The following is a 12,272-nucleotide window of genomic DNA, read 5'->3' as shown; positions in this document are numbered from 1 at the left end:
CCCGCCCCTTTAAAAGGGAACACCGAGCCAGGTGTGCACAACACATCTCATTTGGCGGTTTGCTGATCTTCCCGTACCCTCGCAGGTAGGCCAGGTCTGGCTGTTCGTGGGTTTCTGGTTGTTTCGTCCCTCTCAGTTAAAAACGGTGTTGGTGTTGGTCGTCGTCGTGTGTTTGTTGAATACGTAATAACGGAAGGTCTGTTTCTCTCTAAATGGTTGTTCCTGTGTTCTTAATCCCTGGAGGTGTGAGCAGAAGAGCACACCATGATTTGTGGTGGTGTTTAATGTTTCGAGACCAAGCATTGCATGATGTATTATTTATTTTACCCCTCCCCCCCCATTTTGAATTGCATGCCATATTATTGATGGATTTATGATTTTATTTTTTTTTCGACATCAGATCCAAGATGGCCGACTGGCGGCCATTTTGTTTAAACATGTCCACAACCATCGTGTAATTTTTGTCGACAATGTTAACAATGTTTTGTCGACAATGCGAATCCTTTAGTAGTTGCCTCTGAAGGTCGACAGGTTATTTTCACTCCTGTTTGTCAAATTTGCAAACTACTCTTGTGTGGGCAGTAAATTCAGGTATTATGGGTTGACACCTGAAATGCAAAGTTGCTTCCAATGGCAATTTGTATCCTTTGATCAATGTTTTTTTAAACCATTGTACCACCTGTCTGCTCATGTAGATTGACACAAGCCAAGTGTTTCAGCCATTTGGAGCGAGAGGAATAAGGTATTGCAAACATTTATAGTGGAATAAGATGTACAGACTTGTGCGATCAAATGTGAGTTAAACAATCTTGATCTTGATCTGTTGTGTTTTGTGGTTGGACGTCCTCACTGGCATCTCTGGCTTGTGAAAAAGCTTCGACGTGTATCATGCAAATCATTAAAAAAAATATATTTTATTTATTTAATATCCATGCTCGTGGAAGAGCTTAGACCAAGCAAAGGGACAGCAGGAAGACAAACTATGGATAACAGGTGGTGATTGGGGGTAAGGGAGAATGCAAAGGGTGGACAATATGGATACATCAGCAAAATTTTTGTTGGGCTGGTTTAATGGGTGTAGATAACATGATTTTGACTTTAGATTGTGGTGAACAGCTGTCTTTAAGTGCTGGAGAGAATGAGATTGAATAGCATATGTTTGGTTCCACAGGCAGGAATAAATGGGTGGAGGTGAGTGGTTCTGGTTTTAGGTAGTTTCACTGGGAGGGTGTTTCTAGTTGACCGTGGATACCTGGCGAGGTGGGACAAAGCATGAAGCATGCATAAATGAGGCTGAAGACAGAGACCATGATGAAGTGATAGGCCCATAGACTCTGCTTTATTGTGAGATTCCAATGATATTGAAAGCCTTTGTTTCCATGATGTGAAGTGGGGGAACCAGTCCAAAGGGGAGAGCAGTACTCAAGGTGTGGTTGAAAGCCTTGTCAGAAGATAGGATCCCGAGTCTGCCAAAGAAGGACTTTGCATGAGTGAGTATGCTCAGTCAGTGTCTGTCTTTGGAGGTCAATTTTGAAATGTGGTTTGCCCAAGAGTGATCATTGCTGAGGGTGAGACTTAAGAGTTTGATTGACCGAGCCTTTTTGAGAGGGTTGTTGAGAGTCGATTTTAAAATAATTTCCATCGTCGATACAAACACAGTAAAACAAAATGTTTAATACTCCTTTTAATTTGAACTCTGAGTGCATACCTCTGCAAAGTTGATTTAGTTTGTTTTTGTATTCCACTGATTGGCTGGATCTGGATTCAGACCTGAACTAAAATTTAATCTGCTTGTTCTTGTCATCGAACCAACTCATCCACCAAGTTTTGTTTGAATCCATCCAACTTTGAGACCTTTTTTTTAGCCATATCACTCAATGGTGAAAAATATTCTTTGATCCGGATCTTCACCAAAATCAAATTGATTCTTAAATGTTACATACGCAACCCGCCCATTCATTTTTGTCTGAATCTGTCCAACTTTGAGATATTTTGTTCAGACAGACACGGGTGAAAACGTTAACCAAAAGTTATCTTGAGTATCCATCTTTTGTGGATGGAGGTATTAATCATAACATTGAAGCCAAAGCTTTTATTGATATGCTGATGGACTGAATATGACAAATTAGATTAAAACTATTGAATGGCAAAAAAATTAGGGAAAGATGGTTAGTCCTGTGAGACAAATCTACAGGGTGGCCATAAAGTCTGGAAACGTAGATTAATATGCCATTTTGTTGGTCTGTTGTAAAGGACATATTCAAACTAAGGCATTGAGGTGATACTGCTGAGTGGACGCGAGGGCCGGTCACATCGACGGATAGCAGAGCTGAAGTTGCAGGTTTATTCAGTGAAAATCTGAGGCAACGCATCATGGATGCATGTGCAGGGATTGATGGAAATGCTGCATTCGTGCACCGCGTTCATTGCAATTTGTACAGTGCATTGAGTATGTAATGTCAATAAAACCATTTATAATGTATATTTGCCTATTTTCAGACTTTATGGCCACCCTGTGTAAGAAAACTTTTTTATATGTATATAATTTATTTTTAATAATGCGAGATCGAAATTCATTTATAAGATTGAAACCAAACCACTGACTGCCTTTTACTGCTCCATCAATACTATTCCAAAGATGTGCCCATAATCACGTATCGAGCATGATGTCCGAGTAAAAGGTAGAAATGAGTGGCTTTCATGGACTGCTGCAAAGTAAGACAAAGATTTGTGGAAGAAGATTGTTCATGTGCTTGTACATAATATACCTGTATGTAATCTTTTTATTTTTATTTTTTAATAAATGTCAAAAAGAGGTGCATTATGGTCCCATCGATGAGAGTACAGATCGTTATAGTGTGCTTTTGAATAACTGAGTGTAGCTGATTGGGCACGCTCCAGGAACAATGTTACAATAGTTAGTCATATAGGGAGGCAGAAAGGTACGAAGTGTGATTTGAGAAATGAACTTTGCAGTCAAAATGTGACAATATGGAAGGGTTTGCAGTGCAGAGGCAGACAGACTTCTTCAAAGTGTTTGACCAGTGTTTTTGTTTGTTTATTTGTTTTATTTTGTAAAGGGAAGAGGCTGCTGCATGTCTGAAGGATTTTCCAGTCAGTGAGATCATTGAAGATTAGGAATAAGATCAGACCAAGAACATTGCCTGTGGTATTCTCGCCTTGATGGAGAGGAGAAAGGGCTTGACAATCTTTATTTAGTTGGATATGCTACTTTGTAGCTTTATTGTGCATTTTGATTTTTTGCAAATATTTGTATACACAGTAATACCCCGTTTCTCGCGGGGGTTATGTTCCAAACCTCCCCACGCGAAGTGAAAATCTGCGATGAATGGACGCCTCCCCCAAAAATTGACTTGTCTGGTCTGGTCGGTTTGGCAGTGATTGGGTTTGAGGTGCCGGAGATCCACTAGTCTGGTCCGGTCGGTTTTGAGGTGCTGGGTATGAGCAGTGCTCGTCCAACGGCGGCAAATCTTTTTTTTCCTTCCTGAAGTATATCGAGCACCTTTACCTTAACCTTCTCCTGGAGCGTCCCAGGACCTTCCTCTGGCGCTTCAGTTCCTTGCCAGAAGCATTAGAAGGTGCAGGGCGTTTGGGCGGCATCGTGGGACTTGGAGAGAAAAAAAAAAAAAAACGTAGAAATTATTCGAAGTTCACAAGCGAAACTCTCATGCGTTGTGTGACTGGTCGAGCGCCACGCGTTATAATTTATATTTTATATATTGCCATGATGTACCGGGGGAATCCGCAGAAGAAATTTTCTGCGAAAATTTTTTGCTTCTTTCTTACTCTGAGAAAAATTTCTGCGTTTCTCTGTGAAAAAAGAATCGATAGCAAGCTGGTTTTTTATTTATTTTTGTAGGTGTGTGCATTACCAAATGTTCAGATATCAATCCAGATTTTATTTACTCCACATGATCCAATCCTTCAACTCAAATTATATTTTGATTATCTACAGTACTTTAGTCTGTGAGTGGATTGTTGAAAATCGCATAATAGACTGACACATTTATTATCATGGAGTACAGTAGTAATCCACATCGAGGGATGCAGAAAAAAAATGGGCACCCATTCAAATATGTACATGATGAGAGGCTTTCAAACTACTAGTGGTCAAACATTTGAAAGCCACCTTTTATTCTCAAGTTTTCTGAACTACCAAGACTTGGACACCAGAATACATTGCTAAAGTCCCACATCGGGAGATCGCCAAAATGCCAATTTGTACTTCTCATTGTTCCCCTCTCAAAACAATGTAAACCCGCAGCTCAAACTACCTCAATAACTGCTGACGCCATGATGGTGATTCCAAAGTGAGGAAGTTATTTTCTCTGGGTTAGTGCATGCAACCCAAAAAAAATGTATAAAGCAATCGTTTTATTCGGAATATAAATCAAACTTGAATGTGGACTCAACCAAACCAGGATGGGTATGTGGAGATTAGAGTACCATAGCAAAAGTGATAAATGTCCAAACTATCCCCAATTCAGCTAAAATAAGTATTAAAACAATTTAATAACAAGGATTGAATCTTGACAAAAATAACAATACTGTATGTGTATGTGTATGTGTATATGTATGTATATATATGAAGCATTTTATTATTCTTCATAAAACCTTGCATCGTTTTGTGACTCTCAGCATTCAGAGGACAACCAAAAGCCAGGATTGTGGTGGGAGGGCAGTGGAGAAGGGCAGAACAAATTTAACTGTCATGCTGCCCAGGTAAAAAAGGAGACTAATACCCTCTGCCACCACCAAATGGTGCTCCACCATACAAATTTCTATCTATAATTTTAACCCCCCCCCCCCCCGTACTCTGTGTGAGGCCATGGTTTGGAGATTGTAACTTAAAAGATGTGGCCAAGCTTAAGGCACAAACCCAAACGGGTTGTAAATGTGAAGGGTACAATGGTTTTGTTTTTTTTTTTCAAGGTGTTGGGGAGGGGGAAGGAACTTCAATGGTGTAAGTGTTTAAAAAATCTGAAGGTGTCTAAAGTATTTAAATGTCTTGTGGGTCTTTTGAGTCCTCAGGGTCCTTGGTTATTGTGTCATCTGGTTCATTGTGGTTTTGTTGGTCTTTTGGGTACCCTGGGGACTTAAAGGGGTCTCTGCAGTCCAGAGGGTCTATGTACATGTGTGGAATTGATGTATTCACACAGCTTCATAGACTCTCACCATGTTTTCGTTGGCTTATGTTACCCCCCCCCCCACACACACACACAAAGATGAATTTGTACCCAGAGTTTGGAGTTTGTAACTTCAAAAATGTGGCTGTGCAAAAGGAACAGATGGACAGTCAACCACAGACAATGCTGTATATGTGATATGAAGCATTTTATTACTTTATAAAAAAAAAAAAATTGTAAAAACTGAGGGATTAAATCTCAAAAACGACCAAACAAGGTAGGAATGATGCCACAATCCTATTATGGATGAGCATCATGACATCTTTTGCCATTTTGGCTTTTGTGGGATTGTGATGGATAATGAAGAATAAAAATGACACCACAATCCTCTTCTGGTTTAGCATCAATATCTTGACATTGTTCCATCACAATCTCGCAACAAAAGTAAAATGTCAAAATATTGTGGTGTAATATTGGCACCAAGTCATTCCTACCTTATTGGTTTGTTTATTTTTCCAATATCTTTTTCTTGTAGATGTATATGTGTAAGAGCTTGAAAGATGAAGTTGGACTCTGTCACATGGCATCAGAGCATCCAGAATTGTCACATCTACAAGCCAGACACTTGTTGGTACAACAATTTGACAAATTTACACCACGTGGTACGGAACACAAATCGAGGGATTAAACGATAGACTGAACTGATGGAGCCAATGTCTGTGCTCGTACCAAGACCCAGAAGTTGTATCGTTGGTCGTGAGGAATGGTATGTGCTTATATTGCATTTTTGCCATTGTTTTTCCTTTTTTACTCCCTCTTTTTTTTTTTTTTTTGCCAGTTATGCCTTTGAACAAGGATGTCCGGGCTCATAAATTGAAGCATCCGAAAGAATCCAAGAAGGTGGGGAAGGCTCAGCAAGCGCCAAGGAAGAAAAAGCCCACCCATAAGAAGGACAGTTTTAACTCGTACGTGTATAAGGTGCTGAAAATGGTACACCCGGAATTGAAAATCTCTTCCATTTCCATGTCCATCATGAACTCCTTTGTGAATGATTTCTTTGAGCGCATTTTGCAGGAAGCATCCCACGTCATGAAAATTAGCCATCACTCCACCATCATGGCCAAGGACGTTTTGACTGCGGTGCGCCTCCTGTTGCCTCCTGAGTTGGCAAAGCATGCTGTGTCTGAGGGCACAAAGGCTCTTAAAAAATGCTGTCTATCATGAGCTGCTTGGGACAGATTTTAAAAATACATTGGGGTCTACCCCCCCCCCCCCATGTCATGTAGTTTGAAATTTACTTGTTTCACAGTAAAACTGAACAAGTTGCTCTATGTTCCTTCAATCTCACCATGCATCGCACTTTTTTTAAACAGAGGCCATTTGCAATAAATATTTTGGTGTTTTTGTTTAATTGATTACTTGTTTGTAATATTTAATAAACCTTAAGTTCCAATTTTACTGGTCCTGTTTTGTTCAAATGTCACATCAAAAGCAATTTTCTAGAACTAGAAGGGGAGCATTCTGTGGAGTGCAAAACCTCTGCCGCCAATACTGCTGGGTCACTTAAGTGAACCTGAAATCCTATTCATTGTAGGTCAAAACGGATCAGACTCGACTGAACCACGATTGAATAAACAAAACTCTATCGACACTCATGTAGAAATGCCCCCAAAAAAAAAGTCGAATTTTTTTTTTTGGGGGGGGGGTGGAAATCACTTGAAACATGGAGAAATGCAAAAACAAAAAATTCAAATCTTTTTTCAAAACAGCAGCCATATTAGACTCCAAAGTCTAATGGCATGATCCTTGGACCATACCTAATCCCCCCACCAAGTTTCGTCGAAATCCGACCAGGAGTTTTTCCGTAATACTGTTCACAAACAGACGGGTGAAAACGGAAACCTCCGTCCATCTTCGATGGTGGAGGTAAATAAACCCAACTTGCTGAAATCGATCCATTTATGCAATAAATATGGATGAATCGCCTGACCTATGTGGTCGTTTAAGTTTTTTTCTTGGCAGTAGCGGAGGTCATGATGTATGTAACGATATACATCTGCTCTTATCAACCAAAATTCAAATTTTCTCCCTCTTTTGTAAGGTCCCATGCCTTCCCTAGTGCTGCTCCCACACATTTAAAGTTGCATTTGGTGGTGGTTTGCTGTGTTCACGGATACAAGCAAAGACTTCTTTCAATTGATGCATCAAAACCAGGGCATCGCAAGTAGCTGTGTCTTCATTCTGTCAACATGGATGGCATTGCCAGAATGAAGGCAATAGAAGTCTTTGAATTAAAAAAAAAAAAAAATTTAGTCAAAGTAGTTATTATGCGCATACTCATTGATCCCCACACCCTTAGTTGACTGCAAACTCTTCCTTCACTTCTGGCCAGCCTAAGATTCTTGACCATCCACCAACATATTCTGGAGGCAGTTCTTGGTGTCAATAGTTGAAACTTAACTTGGTACTGGAACAGGTGATTAGCTTGCTTAGGTTATCCACACTAAATTGTGCACACAACAGGAGTACTGGAAGTTGGCAAAAGTGCAAAATAGTCGAGGCTGCAGGGGTTAAAAAAACGAAAAATTGGTCACGTAGTCCAAATGACTTCATATTCTAATCGGGTGTAAAACACAATGCCTTTTTTTTCTTTTTTGTATTTTCAAAACATTTCTGTTTAGCACTTGGACAAAATGTCATTTCGACCAATCAAATTTGCCGCTTGCAGACATCACCCATGTCCTTGTTACTCAAGACTGCACGGGGTACAGTATTCTATGATCTCTTGTTGCAACTCGTATATTCCCTCTTGGACCTGGAAATGATGACCATGGCAACTTCACCGCGTGTAGGTAACGTGTACACATGATGACTGCTATCCTGGTTTCAAAATTAAGATTGTGCTGATAAAACGTGCCAATGTACATTTTTGTGTACGGCGATCGAGTTTATGGTAATCTGAGGATATTATTGATTGAAAATTGTTTTTTCTATCACCCACATTATGGCACAAGTACTTCATGAAGTTGATGAATTGCTCGTTTCTCCAACAGTTTGGAATCAACTTGTCCTGCTCCCGACAAAAACATTGTTTACAATCCTGGCAATCTTCACGGATGTGAGGATAGATCGGCTCTCCAGCGTCCTTCGTTTCAAGGACATCAGAGGGTTATGTGACATGTGGAGCACCATGTACTGCGGCAGGCGAGGCGTGTTAAAAGATTCCACAGTGTCCTTGAAGTCGGTGAGCTATCGCCGGTACCATTAATAAATTCCAAATTCCGGCCCTCTGCTGCTGGGAGAGGGATGGCAAGCCACCGAGTATAACCCTTGCCAAGAAACCTTCGGCAGAACTGAACCTTCCTTTGGACAGAACACAAGAAAATGGATACGAATAGCATTCATATGTATGTATTCATAGAAATGTTAAACGTGTACCAATGTAACCACCCAACCACCCACTTCCAACCACCCTGGAAACATTGTGCAGGGGTCAGGGAAAGGCTGTGCCCAAGAATCCCAGAGCAATGTCCGTGCCTGTGCCATAATGCAATATCCTCTGCTGGTTTAAGCAGGAATTTGTCCAGGGTTCCTGCGATAGCTCGCCTACTCTTGGTGATGAACACCGTAGGATCTTTTACATTAGTGGTTCTCAAAGTGGTCCCTACCGCCCTCCGGGGGGCGCTCCAGACTCCAAGTGGTAGGGGGGCACTGGCGATTTCCAGGAGCAGCGGTGATTAGGAGTGCTCATTGGGCTTCCTGCAGTCTGAACAGGTTACCCGGCACCATTCGGCAAATTGGCCATACAATGCCCGTTGCGGTCCTCCTCGTTCGCCGTGGTGCCGTCCAGAGAGAAGTTAAAGACAGGCAATGGGACAGGTAGGCCTTTTTTGTAAATAATGAACACATTTTAAAATGTATTTATTCTGAAAATCATTAAGGTCTTCAAGCATATTACAGACTTGTTTACCAACAATGCAAGTCAGTGTTTTTTTTTTTTAATACACACATGGTGTGAATACCATACACATGTGTTATGATCCGGCAGCGCAATTCCCAGCGAGGCGCGAGTACCGAGGCGGTGCGGCGTTGTGTTTTAGGCGCGGTGTTGTGTTTTCGGTGCGGCATTGTGTTTTAGGCGCGGCATTGTGTTTTAGGCGCGCGCTGTTGTAGCTACCGTTGGAAATGTGAAGAAATTTTTTTTGACGCGCAGGGTGAAAATGGATGCGCGCGCTGAACAGAGACCGGAAATATATAATTATTGTTTGGCCTTATCACTGGTGTTAGTCTTTCGACATCTTGGCGTATTGATTTCGTTATTCAAAAAAGCTTCACGTCCGGTCGGCTTCAAGATGTCGGCCTCAAAGAAAAAGTGTCGTCGGTATTCCATTGAATACATCAAGTATGGATTCATTCCTCCCTGACGAACACGCAGTTACCCATGTGTTTGTTGTGTGGTATCACGCTGTCCAATGAAGCAATGAAACCATCTCGACTGAGCGAAGACCTGAGTAAAAAGCACAGTGATAAGGCTCGCGCAGAGGTCAGCTATTTCCAATCGCTGAAAGAGAAATTTGAGAAGCGATCCACGGTAACGACAATGTTCAAAGCCAGCCAAGAGCTCGTGGATAAAGGACTGGAAGCGTCGTATAAGCTGTCATTGCTCATCGCCAGATCTGGAAAACCGTATTCAATCGGCGAACAGTTGATCAAACCGGCTGTTGGGGAAGTGATAAAAACCGTTATAGGTCACGATCCGTATCCAGTTCTCTCGTCGATTGCGCTCAGCAATGATTCCGTGGCCAGGAGGATTGATGAAATGTCATCAGATGTAGAAGATAAGCTGTGTTGTGAGCTGAGAACCACGCACTTCGCCATCCAGCTGGATGAGTCCACTTTGCGTGACAGTGAAGCTCCGTTACTCTGCTATGTTCGCTTCATCCGTGATCAGGAAATGGTGGAAGAATTGTTGCTTGCCCGCTCTCTCCAGACCGATACGAAGGGTTCTTCCATCTTCCAAACGTTGGAGAAGTACTTCACTGATAAGAACATACCGATGGAGAACATTCTCCATTGCACGACGGACGGGGCGCCAGCGATGGTTCTGAAGAACCAGGTACCGTCCGTGTTCGCCATTCACTGTGTCGTGCACCGCCAGCATCTTGTAGCAAAAGCTCTCAGCACCAGACTTCATACATCACTCCAAATAGTAATCAAAGCAGTGAATAAAATAAAGGTGTCGTCTCTGCATGATCCGCTGTTTCGTCAGCTTTGCCAGGAGAATGATGAACCATTCGAGAGGCTCTTGTTGCATACCGAAGTTCGATGGTTGTCCAAAGACACTTGTTTGACCCATTTCCATGCCCTCTTCTCGACAGTGGTTGAGTTTCTGTCGGAAATTGACACAGAGTTATCGGAGAAAGTGAATGTGATTGAGCATGATGTGGCTTACCTCGCGGACATATTCAGTATACTGAATGATGTCAACAAACAACTCCAGGGTGACCATATGACGCTGATTAAAGGAACGAAAGTGATCGGCGCGTTCGTAACCAAGGCGACTCTGCACAGGGAAACCCTCGGCCGCACAGATATGTACCACTTTCCCTGGTTGGCAAAGGAAACTGCTGTTTCTGATGACGAGCTGCTCATTTGTTGCAATCACCTTGAGAAGATTCGTGGAGATATGGAGCAGCGTTTCAGAGACATGCTTGAACTGTCGGTGCCAGCATGGGTGATCAACCCATTCAAATGTGACATTCGAGATGTGAAGCGCGAATTACAGGACGAAATGATCAACTTATGGAATGATGATGAGGCGAAGGCAAGATTCTCGCAGCATGAATACGGCAAATTCTGGATTCTGGAGCGGGGCGAATACCCTGCAATGTGGACAGAGGCAGAACTGCTGCTGATGGCGTTCCCCACATCACACCTTGTTGAAAGAGGGTTCAGCGCCGTGATGGTGCTACTGACCAAGTATCGAAACCACCTTGACATTACCAAGAGGGGCGATCTGCGTCTCACCCTCACTGAGATGGAGCCAGACGTTCGTAATCTCGCAGCGAGTCACCAGGCCCACCCTTCACACTCACGGTGTTTGGGTCTGTGATAACAGATTCCCAGTTTGCCTCACCTGGACCTGTCCTGCTGAAACATTGTAGGTCGTGAAAATAAATAGAAAAGTAAAAAAAAATAAAGTAAAATATTATTCAGAAAATATTTGGCTTTTGTTATTTTTACTTCTTATCGACAAATTCGGACTGTCCTATTGCCCACTGGGTGTCGGACCACGAACGATAGGACAAGGGACATTGGGCTGATCCAAGAGGGCAGAAGGGGGTGGTAGCCTGCGTACACGGCCACCCCAGCCTGCACGGCCACCCCGGCCTGCACGGCCACGCCAGCCTGCACGGCCACCCCGGCCTACACGGCCACCCCAGCCTGCAGGGCCATCCCGGCCACCCCGGCCTGCACGGCCACCCCGGCCTGCAGGGCCTGCACGGCCACCCCGGCCTACACGGCCACCCCGGCCTACACGGCCACCCCAGCCTACACGGCCACGCCAGCCTGCACGGCCACCCCGGCCACCCCGGCCTGCAGGGCCACCCCGGCCTGCAGGGCCTGCACGGCCACCCCAGCCTACACGGCCACCGTGGCCTGCAGGGCCACCCCGGCCTACACGGCCACCCCAGCCTACACGGCCACCCCAGCCTACACGGCCACGCCAGCCTGCACGGCCACCCCGGCCTACACGGCCACCCCAGCCTACACGGCCACGCCAGCCTGCACGGCCACCCCGGCCTACACGGCCACCCCTGCCTACACGGCCACCCCAGCCTACACGGCCACCCCAGCCTGCAGGGCCACCCCGGCCTGTACGGCCACGCCAGCCTGCACGGCCACCCCGGCCTACACGGCCACGCCAGCCTGCATGGCCACCCGGGCTGCACGGCCACCCCGGGCTGCACGGCCACTCCAGCCTGCACGGCCACCCCGGCCTACACGGCCACCCCGGGCTGCACGGCCACTCCAGCCTGCACGGCCACCCCTGCCTACACGGCCACCCCGGCCTACACGGCCACCCCGGGCTGCACGGCCACCCCGGCTTGCACGGCCACGTCA

The 12,272-nt window shown here is 44.4% G+C and overlaps 1 long non-coding RNA gene and 1 pseudogene across 1 annotated transcript; both read left to right on the top strand.

Moving 5' to 3' along the window:
* On the top strand, positions 1-6,587 carry LOC147035029 (uncharacterized). Its single transcript, XR_015061068.1, has 3 exons — positions 1-85; positions 696-742; positions 5,986-6,587. It is a non-coding gene; the product is annotated as an uncharacterized LOC147035029 (long non-coding RNA).
* A 2,728-nt stretch (positions 6,588-9,315) lies between these two features.
* Positions 9,316-11,282, top strand: LOC147035028 (protein FAM200C-like; annotated as a pseudogene).
* The last annotated feature ends 990 nt before the right edge of the window (positions 11,283-12,272 follow it).

Source organism: Eptatretus burgeri, chromosome 1, assembly GCF_056783735.1.
Source record: "Eptatretus burgeri isolate ZD-2024b chromosome 1, Ebu_testis_v1, whole genome shotgun sequence".
NCBI classification, from domain to species: Eukaryota; Metazoa; Chordata; class Myxini; order Myxiniformes; family Myxinidae; genus Eptatretus; species Eptatretus burgeri.
Note: the sequence above shows the minus strand (reverse complement) of the source record. Positions and strands in the feature narration are given on the sequence as shown.